A 13121-nucleotide genomic window follows, 5' to 3' on the forward strand; every position below is an offset into this window, starting at 1 on the left:
AAAATTTAGTTGGAAAATTTTTGAAATGCATTTGATTCCCGTGGGAATACGGTTTTTGGGATGCCAGTTTTATTTTATACTTTGTAAGGCTTTTGTTATATTGACGTTTTAGAGGTTTGTAAACTTATGTTATAAAGTACTATAGTTACGTCTGAAAAGCTGAGAGAATAGATTTTAAAGAGATGACTTTTATGTTATAATAATAGTTGTAAATTATTTGAGAAATATGGAAAAAAAGCCGAAACAGAATACTTTTGTAATTAAATCAAAAAATATTAAATAGAAAAAGAAATTGAAAACATGCATTGATTACGAGTACAGAGATAACTAAATACTACAGAACCTATGGGGTTCTAACTCTCAATAGCTGTATTTTTTATATTTATTCAAATGTATACATGTATACGCCAAGCGTATAATATTAAAAGTATATACTCTCTAACTACAGCTTTGCTTCTGAGTAACATAGTTCCGATTGAAAGGATACTTAAGATGTTAAACACATTGATAGGCAAGTGACATAACATCTTAGTTCCCAATTCTGCTAGCTTGTTATTGATGTGAAAAATGTATATAACTTCGTACAGTGCTTATGTATTATAAAGCGACTAACTCAATTCAAATAATTTGTAAAAAGAAAACTAATAATGAAAGCATATTATTCGATACTTTATTATATTGATGGTAAAAAAGCGTGGAGATACTTTTTGACTTCTGAATAAATGATACTCCGTTACATTTGTATTTAACTAATATAATTCTTTTTTTAAATTTAAAAAAACGTAGATTTTGTTTTTCTTGCCGGTTCTTCGTGCTAATATTTGAATTCCGAACCGGTGGAAGCTTAACAATATCGTTTGTAAAAAGACGCTTCAAAAGTACTTATGAATACCTACATGTATATATACATATTTTTATTTTGACTATTTTTGAATGTACCCAAACAAACAGAATTCATTCTATTTGATTCATTATATTAATAGAAATATATATATATATATGTAGATAGTACGCGCAATGGCTGTGTAGGTACTGGAGTTAATTGGTTTGTCTGTGTGAATGTGGATTACGCCGGCTGGCTTTGAAACGGACGGTCACGAGCTTTATTTTAAACTAGGATTTGCCAGCGGATTCACTCGTATTATCTATGGGATCATCTCGATATGTTTTTTTAGGATTCCATTTTAATTTAATTCGCCTTTATGTGATATTTAAATTTTATGATTGAAACTAAATGTACTTTGTTTCTATTTGCTTAAATAATAAAGCAACATTTCAAATGATAATTATATTTTTCTCCAATGGTAATTATATTTCTGCAGTATCCAATACTTTAAGAAAATAATTTTATCAAACACACATTTTCAAAATATTCATCAATGTTGAACACAATAGAAATGATAAATAAAAAGTATGTTAAGTAAAGCTAAATCAAGTAATTATAATAATAAACTTATTCGGATATAGTATAATCAAACAAAATAAATAAAAAACAAACATAAAGGAAATGAAACAAGTAACATATGATTAAAATAAAGTTTTATATTTCGAATACATGGCACTGTGACGTCACAAACAGGATAGCCACTCAGCTTACGTCGGCAACCTAAAAGCCTATAACGTCAGGCCCTCGAGTTTCAGCGCTGATTTTCAGTTGACGTCATAAGTAAGAGCCGGTGAATATTTCTTCTCCGCTGACGGAGTTTTAGCCATGGAATATTCCACTATGGGATGCTGGATATACAGATCTCGTTTTACATTACGCTTTTATGTTAATATAACATAACATTTTTAGCGTTGTCCAGATTTGAACCCAGATAATATCTAAGTATTTTTTCCACTGAACATAAATGTATATCTATAATACATCGATTATTATACTATACTTTTATTAACAAAATTTTATTACGAATAAAAATATTTTTGGCTATTAATTTAAAAGTTTTATAAACAGTATTTAATATCTAATTAAGTTTATTTAATTTAAAAAATGAATTTATTTTATAATTAAATATAGTAAGATCAATCATATCAAATCAAATCAAAATAAACTTTATTCAAGTAGGATTTTACAAGCACTTTTGAATCGTCATTTTATCTTCCGTTCAAAGAATACGCTTCTGAAAATAATATTGCTGCAACTCCCGCGCCTTAAATTCTTTAAAAATAACCTACAGCTAATAGCTATAAAGTTTCATCCAGTCTCAAATCAAATCAAAATAAACTTTATTCAAGAAGGCTTAATTTATTACAAATAAAGCTACCACCGGTTCGGAAAGTAGATTCTACCGAGAAGAACCGGCAAGAAACTCAGTGGTTACTCTTTTTTAACATTTAAAAAATACAAAGTTATGTTAGTTAAATACAATTATTTAAATTAATATATACCGCTTGTAAGTCAATAGGTATTAACTACACGCCTTTTTATCATCTATAAAATCTTGTATCGAATAATATGCCTTTTTTACCAATGTATTTTTACAAACAATTTGAATTTACGAAACGGCTAAGTTAAAAATGTCTGCGGAATTTTATTATAGAAACGAAAATGTATATAGTTCTTTTATAGTAAGTTTAATTCAGAAAATGCTGTTAGTGCATCTCGGCTAAATAACCAATCAGTATTATTCACAAATTAAACAGATCAATAAACATCCTTAAACCCGTGCATTCGATTTGAAACCGCAACCACAAAACCCCCGGAAAATACCGCGTAAATCATGACTTATCAAAACAAACTCCAATCGGAAACCAATAAACAGTATCTATCTAATCTACGACACGACCGTAATCCGACAATCGGCTCCGAATACCTACACTAATTGCTGCGAAATAAGTACTATAGCACGCGAAATAATGTTACAATGCCGGTAATTTACGCCGGGCGGTCGTATTTGCATCGACGCTCGCCCGACCACCGACCACCGACCACTAATTAGCCAGGAGGTTTTATTTCAAAGCCGTTATCTAAGCCCTTGTAATCTGCTACCACCACGCCTATGCGCTGCAGGAAATAAAGTATTCGCATATCTGCTGTTGATCACGTAAACTTATGTAATTAATGACACTTATAGTTCACTTGTAGCTTTTTTATGAAATATTGAGAAATATTCTTCAGTATTGAAATAGACTATAATTCAGTACTTTATTAATGTGAAAGAATAATAATGTAGGCCTCATTTAAACTATCGTTAATCGATTTTATGTAATATGTAATAATGATAGTAAGTACTCTTTTCTCTGACGTTTTAATACAATTTCAGTCACGACTTTGGGAGATGTAAAATAGATAATTTCGACGTGAAAGGAAAAAATGTAACATGTGAATTATAATACGTATTTTCACAGTGAAAAATGATTTTTGTTTATAATACTTTTCTATCTATATTCATCAATATTCTGGTTATACATTGGAATGCATATGTTAGCTGTAAATAATTTCAAACATTCATAAATTAATACAGCTTTACACGAGTCCGCACTCACACATACGTCACGCGGCCGCCATCTTGGAATACAATAATAAGCAAGTCTTCATTGTATAATGAACCCACAACATTTAATTAGGAAAAATTCACGAAAAGTACCGCGCGTGAAGGAAAGTTTCCTGTCTCGTACGCTTAAAAGAAGCAGACTCGCTAAAGCCGAGAGAGAAAGTCTCTATCAATCTAAAATATAAACAACCTAATTTACACCTAACGTCTTTAAATATAAGATTGATTTTATAATGTATCTGAGTGAGATATATCTTTACAAACTGAAAAGTTAGCTTCGGTTTACATATTCGAGGCTAGCAGAAATTAGTTATGGATGACTATCAGGGAGGGGTTTAACAGTGTTTTCGATGTGGATTCGTCGCAATTTTAAATTACTCTGAAAATTTATTTTCTAGCATAGATACATAGAGGTTTGCTTACCTTTATGAAAAAATGTTAATATATGTTTTTATAAATTTGAAAAAAGAACTTACTAATAAGTAAGTGTGACTGTGGCGTTGACCTTCTGTTCCAAAATTTTGTATACTGAGACGCAATTAAGAAGTATGTTCTTAGCAGTAGAAGTAATTCTATTATTTTAAGAAGTGGTTAAAATCTCTAACGGAGCTAAGATCAATGATCAGTCTGAGTAACTTTCGTCGGTTGTCCTCAGGTATTTTTTTTGGGTTAAGTGTTTAATTTGACTATTAATAACTAAGTGTAATGCTTCTATATTGAATAAAGGAATTTTAGTTTGAGTTGAGTACCATTTTTATTTGCACGCCTAACAGTATCTTAAAAATTGTTATGATTTAACTAGTCTTTAAATAAAGTACCAGATACTAAGTTTATCGAGTACTTAATGTAAGAAATATACCTATATGTACATTATTTTATACTTTAAATATTATAATATTTATTGTTATATACTTATTTCATATCGGTCGTGTAGTTCATGGTATCTTGTAATATCTGAGTCACCATTTCCCTTGAGTCTATTACACTGAGTCTCTCATCCTTCCAACCAAATCATAGTTAATGTAGAGAAATTTTAATAATCAACGATAACGCTCGTACCACATCGTGTGTCTATGCGATATAATCGTGCAAAGTATGTATTTACGTGTACATATGTGCTCTGTGAATCAGCTGATACAAAGTATTGATGGCGCGGCGATGGCGTTAGATTTATTGATAAATGGATAATACGTTAAGCTATACAAAGTCTGTATTTTTTAGTAATATTAATATACTAAATATATAATATTCATCAGACACTCTTATCTTAGAAAATTTTAGTGGTTTTTTATTTCTTAGTTTTGTTTTATAAATCACGGTTTGTATTCGAATACATTATTATTGACTAGTTCCGTGTCATATAAGCACAGTCTTAGTTATATTTCCTATAATTATTTTGATTAAACTTTGTCTTACCAAAAGTCTTGGCTTAACGATGTTAAAAATATCAATTCGAATTTTAATTCCTTAAAAATATGTCTTCAACAACAGCCTGTAAATTCCCACTGCTGTGCTAAAGGCCTCCTCTCCCTTTGAGGAGAAGGTTTGGAACATATTAATACAATAACACACCACGTTGTTCCAATGCGGGTTGGTGGAATACACATGTGGCAGAATTTCTATGAAATTTGTCACATGCAGGTTTCCTCACGGTGTCTTCATTGTTGTGTAGGTTTAAACCCGCAATCATCGGTTACGATGCACGCGTTCTAACCACTGGGCTATCTCTTTTAAAATATGTCTTAATAACTAAAAAAAATACTCTCATTTCCATCAAAACATTCCACCGCCATACGAAATAATAAGCTCACAAAAATCTGTTTGTAGACATAATATTATCATATATCTCGTATATTTTTCCGTGCTCATTACCGCTTTAACAATATTACGCTGAAGGCACGACATTACGCGGCCCTTTGATGAGACTTGAACAGCCGGCGGGCGTCTTGATTATACCATCCCATTATGTACTTTGAAAGGATGCATTCAGCCTAAGTAGCATTTATTTAACGTTAGAGTGCACAAGAAAGTAGGTATTAAATTCGAAATTTGGGTTCAAATTGTATTCGTTATAATGTAGTGTTTAATGCTTATACCTAATAATAATAGTGGAGGTATACATACATTTAAAATTATAGATTGTTATAATGTATATATTGTATGAGTATTAATATTGTAGGCGTGGAATTAATACCTGTTGAGTTCCGGGCAGGATATATTAATTTAAATAATTGTATTAACTAACATGACTGCATTTTTTTAAATGTTGAAAAAGAGTAACTACTGAGTTTCTTGTCGGTTCTTCTCAGTAGAATCTACTTTGCGAACCGGTGGTAGCTTTACTTCATTGTTAAATGACGATTCAAAAGTGCTTGTAAAAGCCTATTTGAATTAAGTTTATTTGATTTGATGTCACATCTTTGGTACAGATTTTGAAAAATCATTCCTATTTCCTGAATACTAATACTAGTATTAATATATAAAGGTATATTCTATGGTATATTTCAGATATCAAAGCTGGACAGTTTAAAGAATGTATTCGTTTAAAAACTAGCACCAAAAACTACGTTATCACTGCTTTAATTAATCACAAAGAGAGGATTCACAGTTGCCCGTCGGAAAACTCGCTTTTAATCTTATTTAGTTTAAAAGGGTAGTGTAGTTCCATCCAGTTGTGTGACTACTTTTGCTGACTTATTCTCGGAATCGCAGTTTGTTGTTCACTAGCATCAGATTTTGCCAAGAGGCCAGTAATGAGAACTTTGTTTCGATTCGAGTGTTCTATAATTAATTATTTGTCTGTGTACATTTTTTGATATTTAAAAATCGAATTCATTATCTGTCTCTGTCTGGCACGTGTGTATTAATCGTAAAAATATGAAACAACAGACGATAAACGTTCCCTTACTGAACAATTGTTTTCTCTCTCTTATACAAGGTTTGGTGTAAGGCAGGTTGCATTTTCTAGAAGCTCTTATTGCTGGGCGATATATACTTGATTTGGCTAGCCAGAATTATTGAGACAACTCTTCCGATACCTACGAGTTGAGATGAGATTTTGGATCAACTATGCTGGAATCACAGTATATGTTACAAATAACTATTCATTGTTCAGTTATATTCTTTATGATAAGTAACAAAAACGACTATATAGTGACGATTTCCTATTGAAGAAGTTACTGCCAGTGACTTCCGAGATAACAGTAGTGGTATTTTTCTTTCGCCCTTTCAAATATTTATAAAGGACATAGGGGCGATGTAGTGGCTTACTTGTTTGTTTGATATGTTCGCATCGGGGATACCTTAATGGGAATAGTTGAGTGTGAAGCGTTTGTTTTATTTATCGCTTACACTGATCTGACGTATAGAAAAGAATAATGCTATGAACGATTCGCCCCAGATTCGCACGGGTGCAATTTATTAATAGAGAAAATGTTTTGATATAAATTTAATTTATACCTTATGGTACTTAAGAATAAGGTTGCTATTTATAAGTAAAGCTTTATTTAGATTTGATCATTAGTTCCAGAGATTACATAAAAACAAACAAATTTTAACCTTTTTATAACATTAGAATATATTGAGATTGTACAATACTTTTAACGTAACATTATATGTATATACATATCTATTATCTAGCGGCTTGATAAATCCACATAAATAGAAAATATTACTTAAAAAATATCTACTTTCCGAACCGGTGGTAGCTTCACTTAATTGTAAAATGACGATACAAAAGTGCTTGTAAAAGCCTACTTGAATAAAGTTTATTTTGATTTGATTGATTTGATTTGATTATAATTTTCTAAAACTACAAAATTATATAATTTTAGTTTCAAATTTAATTTTTAAGTCTGTTTGTTTCATAGTTGTAATCCGAAAATGTCTCGTTACGCAAAGTTCTCTACAATTATAAGAGCCTGTTGTAATAATTTAACTAAGCGATTTTTTTTAAATATATAATAGGTATGTGGAGTATCACGGGTTTGGTTTAAAGAATAGCTATTACTATTTAACACTGAATTAATTATCACAGTTTTCATTTTCAATTTAAATATTTATACCGCGTTTTTGTTTCAAATATGGAATGGAATAATGAATGGAAACTAAATAACCAGTGAATGAATAAGTGACCACATCCCATAGACATTCCTTACACCGCGAAGCGATATTATATATACGGTGCATTTAATTACATTGCCTCATTTATCCTTCCAAAATGATGTCACTGTCACCTGTATAACAGTTGATAGATTTATCGAAAGCATGATGATGTACAAACTTTAAATTAAATGACGTGTTCCGTGTTCGATTAGTGTGTACACCGGTTTTCATGGGTACGCCATTTGGAGGTACTGAGTTCGATTCCCAGCTGAGTCGTTATAGAAAATGTTCATTATTTTCTAGATTGTCTTGGATATTGGTGTTTGTGGTACCGTCTTCTGATTTTACATAACACAATTGCTTTAGCTACTTACATCGGGATCGGAGTAATGTATATGATTTTGTCCAATATTTATTTATTTATTAAATAAAATGATATTCAACTAGAGTAACTCACTTGTCTAAAATATACAAAAGTAAATGTGTGTCTATATCGATCAAAGTGTTCTCAACTACAAATTAGCAGAACATGTGATTGGTCAAAATTTAATAATGTTATAAAATAAAATTCAATATAAATAAACGAAAAACCAAAGACTGCAAAATTTAATTAGTGAGTTGGTGATATTGTCCATATTTACAGTCAACGAAACGAAGTTTTGTTTTCAAGGATTCCTTCAAAGTTTTAGGCTGGTGACACACGGAAAAATTTATTTATAGCTTTGATATCTCGATATATTTCTAATGACTTTAATATTATTCTCGATCATTCTCGAAAGGTTTACAAACTTAAATTAATTTAAATGAAATGAAAAAAAGTCACCCACCTATCACTACATAGTATAAAACAAAGTCGCTTTCTCAGTCTCTATATCCCTATGTACGCTTAAATCTTTGAAACTACGCAACGGATTTTGATGCGGTTTTTTTTATAGATAGAGTGATTCGAGAGGAAGATTTTTGTATATAATACATGGACAATATAGTTAAGAAACATTGATAATTTTAGAAGTTTCTAATATGATGTCGTATATAAATAAAATGTATGGTATATTTAGTATCAGCATTACACCCGTGCGAAGCCGGGGCGGGTTGCTAGTATTTAATAAATGGTTAAAAGAACGATACTATAACTGTAAATTGTGATCAAAGCGAGCTAGTATTGATTAAACGAAACTAGTATCCTTGTTTTATAAATATTACGCGTAAAAATTTTAAGGTCCGCAATAAAAGTATATTTGTTTTAGAATCTGTATCTACGTATGTTGGTATCCTTATACCGAATATGAAACTGCACTTGGCATGCTCCCCTGTTTTCTCATTTCGCCAGATCTTGTCTAAGTTGTTTCGCAAAGAACATAATAATGATTGTTTTAACAGACTATACTTCTATACATATTTATATAATTAAAAAATAATAATAAAATTATTTTTATAATACTTCAAGATAGGTGGACGTTCTCAATTTTTAAGTTTTTATTTTCATATGTATGTTAATTTCGTGTACTTGCGTTTTATTTTTGTGCAAAAAGGTTTTATTGCGTAATGATATTTTATAATGCTGAATAACTAGGCTCCTTAGTTAATAATATGAATAATATTATTAACTATTTTTTAAATCCTAAAGAAAAAAATAATAATTACGTCATACATTACCTAAAAAGAGCTAATTTTAAAAATTACATGAAAAAAAGTAAAAATAAGACTATACGGCCTTTTTTCACTGTACAATATGGGATCTGACAAGGTACTGAAATCATTGCGGTGACTTTTTGACCTTTCTTGAATTAGTAAGGACAATATCCGTACGTATAGCTAAGAACGATTACTTTCCTACCAGTGTATACGGTAATATAATAATGAATTTTCAATTTCAAAATTCGAATATTAATAATTTTCAATTTTTTTTTTCTTAATTTATTAACTTGATAATTTGACTTTTCACTAGTTATCTCAGTATTAGCAAATATAATGTGATTATAGGAATAAAATACACATATACGACCGACTAATCTCAAGATGGTCAAGTGTCTAGAAAGCTTGAATCTTCTAAGATTTCTAAAACAAGAACTTAGTTGAAGAGCGCGTGTTGTAAATTCGGGTAAGCTTCACATCATTAAATTATGCTAATAATTCATATTTAATCCGATAAAATAAACTTATTAAGGTAATCTACACGTGTAAAATAAAGATCACCTACAACAACAGCCTGTAAATTCCCACTGCTGGGCTAAAGGCCTCTTCTCCCTTTAAGGAGAAGGTTTGGAACATATTCCACCATGCTGTTCCAATGCGGGTTGGTGGAATACACATGTGGCAGAATTTCTGTGAAATTTGTCACATGCAGGTTTCCTCACGATGTTTTCCTTCACCGAGCACAAGATGAATTATAAAGACAAATTAAGCACATGAATCAGCGGTGCTTGCCTGGGTTTGAACTCGCAATCATCGGTTAAGATGCACGCGTTCTAACCACTGGGCCATCTCGACTCTTAAGATCACCTAAATCGCTTCAAAGTTTTACATTAAAATAAAATTATCACTCAAAACGAACGAAGTTTTGCTATCCTTTTTATCCCAGTACATAAGAACGAGACAGCATTTATTTAGTAAAATTTTTACACAAAATAAAACCGACAACATTATATTTTAATCTTTAATGGGGATGACAGTTTAACGTGCACTTTAATACAGGGCAAGGATTAGGATACTCATATTTTCACAGATGGTGACTAATTAAAAAATGTTGACGTTGAAGAAAATCAATAAATGCAGTTATAATGTTTTTACATATTCAGAGTGATCAGTCATTTTATACGTTGCAAATAAAATAACCCAATCCAAATCTTAGCTCCGCTGATTTTAAAGCTGATAATGTTGATAGTTCTGTCAACATCAGCAATCTTATTTGGAGTGAGTTGGACTATTAATCATTCGATAACAATATTCCGACTGCACTGAGTATAACCACGGACAGAGTGGCTTGAAGGAAGCTAGTCGACACATCGGTGAAAGAATTTCAGAGCAAGGACGGTCTTCAGTAATGAAACATACGAAAAAGAAGAAGAACAACATGAATACAAATATGTATTTGTTGTCTAAAACAGTATCAGAATTAGGACGAGAAACGGCCAACTAACCAAAAATAAATTCAAATACTTCTATAGGTTTTATCCATTTAATAAAAAAAATAACAAGCTGTCAACATAAGACAATTTGATAAATACATAACAAATAGCGAACCTTACATCACCCCAAAGTTAGATAGAATACCAACTAATTGTCTTTGCAAATAGGACATTGCATTATGGCTTAATTAAATCTATTGAATGACTAATTGACGGCCTATAATCTGTTATACATCTGCGACAATAATATATGAACAAATACACATACCGATCTAATAAACAGAGGAGATAATCAGACACTCTGGTAAACAATTGTTCATTAAGCAGCATTAATCCTGCTAATTCTATAAATGCATAATTTCAATAATTAATTGTGCAACATAATATTGTAATTGTATAATTATGTGCAATGCTTTTCAATTTAAATTTTATTGTAAATGTATTTCATTCTAAACGAGACTGTGATTAATTGAATTATTATATCTATTTCAGATGCTTCATAATATTGAAGTTTTAATTAACAAGTCAACCGATTTATTAAACACTAGCTAAGCCCGCGACCTTATACGCGTTTGAATTGAGCATTAAAAAGATTGTAGCTTAAGTTATTCCCTATTATATCAGCTATCTGCCAGTGAAAATCCCGTCAAAATCGGTCAAGCTGCTCCAGAGATTAGCCGGAATAAACAGACAGACAGACCGATAAAAATTGTAAAAAAATATATTTTGGTGTGTGTGAGTAAAAAAGGAATATTTTAATATTACAAACAGATACTCCAATTTTATTATATATATATGTATATATTAATTTAATTCGGAATATAGATTCAAACTAGATTATAGTAATTGAAATAAATTAATAATGTCTGATTTAATAATCTTAACTATAAACAAAGCTTGCGTCTGAAGTAGTAAGTAAACTATATTAAGTTTAGTCTAAGACAATCTTGACAATTTCTGATTATGTAGGCATAATGTGTCTGATATTTTGATGAATATTTTTACTTGCTATAAATATGCTTACTTATATAAGTAGTTGGGTAAAATTATATGATATTTATAAGCCATTTCATTATGTAACCATCTGCATAAATACAAATCAATTTGTGATATTTAATAGATTTGTCCAAAGCTTTTGAATACATAAATCATAATAACAATATGTGACACAAACATTAAATTAAATAAATTGATTTTCGTGTCGGTTAACTCAATGTTCTTAAATATATATATTTAAGAACATGTCTTAAATATATGAAAACAAATGCAAGTACTTTATACGTAGGAACATTATTATAATGTAACTAAACAGTATAAAAAACTACCGTGGAGTACCAAAAGGTCGCATTTTAGATCCTCTAGTAATGTTTTGCTATGACTTCTTAACTATGGACTTAACACCAAAAACAAAAAAATAACTTTGAATAAAAACAATGTAAATGTTTAATATTTAGTTAATTAATTATTAAATTAATCGAAATTTAGAAACAAAAAGACTTTGTAATATTATCGATGTCTAATCACCCAATTCGCATATTTTGCTACCAATCCCTTTTTTTAAATCAGTGGCGTCGTTACAATTTGCAAATTTTATTTTAATTAAAATAATATAATTGCTATTTAATTATCCAGTGCATAAAGCGTTAATCTAGCTTTGATTACAAATATCATAAAGAATAATATTGGAATCGTTAAACGTAACGTAACGTGAAAAAACGCGTTTGATTAAAATCTATTCTGCCGTATTTTTTCACATAAAATGAAAACGAGAAATATTTTGGACTACATCAGTAATCATTTCGATTCATTCGATCAATTAATGATGCCGAAAAATATTTCAAGAATAAACACAATGTTGCACTTTTATGAATGTTAATTAAAACTAAAAAAAGCTATTGGTATATGTATGACCTCCGTGGTCGAGTAGTGTGTACACCGGTTTTAATGGGTAAGCCATTCTGAGGTCCCGGGTTCGATTCCCGGTCATTCGATGTAGTAAGTTTATCAGTTTGGCCCTGGCCCTATGCTTTAGGTATTTACATTGGGATCAGAGCACATATGAATTTATCTAACATTTATTTAATAAATGAACGTTCCAATTTTAAATGTACATTGAAAAAAACCGCAGTATGATCAGGGGTCGTTTGTTATCGTGCTTACTGCATTGTACTGACCACTGTCGGATCTTAGCGTTTTTCCACGGAATTCTTTCTAGACTTAGCGTTCTTCCTAGACTAGCAATTTGCACATTGTTGGCCGCTGTTTTACGTTTCCTTTTGTCGGCTGATTTGTTAGTCTTTTTTCCCTTAACGTTTTGCTTCTGTTCTGATTCCGTAATAATGTAGCACTTTGAATTCGCTATTTGTGTTTTGAGTGTTGTTTGAAAATAAAAACT

The 13121-nt window shown here is 30.5% G+C and overlaps 1 protein-coding gene across 1 annotated transcript in view; it reads right to left on the reverse strand.

The window, feature by feature from the left end:
• The window catches only part of LOC124531984 (CUGBP Elav-like family member 4), a 703320-nt gene that overhangs the window by 637034 nt on the left and 53165 nt on the right, over window positions 1-13121 (reverse strand). The window lies entirely within an intron of this gene.

The sequence above is a fragment of the Vanessa cardui genome, chromosome 8 (assembly GCF_905220365.1).
Source record: "Vanessa cardui chromosome 8, ilVanCard2.1, whole genome shotgun sequence".
Lineage (NCBI taxonomy): Eukaryota > Metazoa > Arthropoda > Insecta > Lepidoptera > Nymphalidae > Vanessa > Vanessa cardui.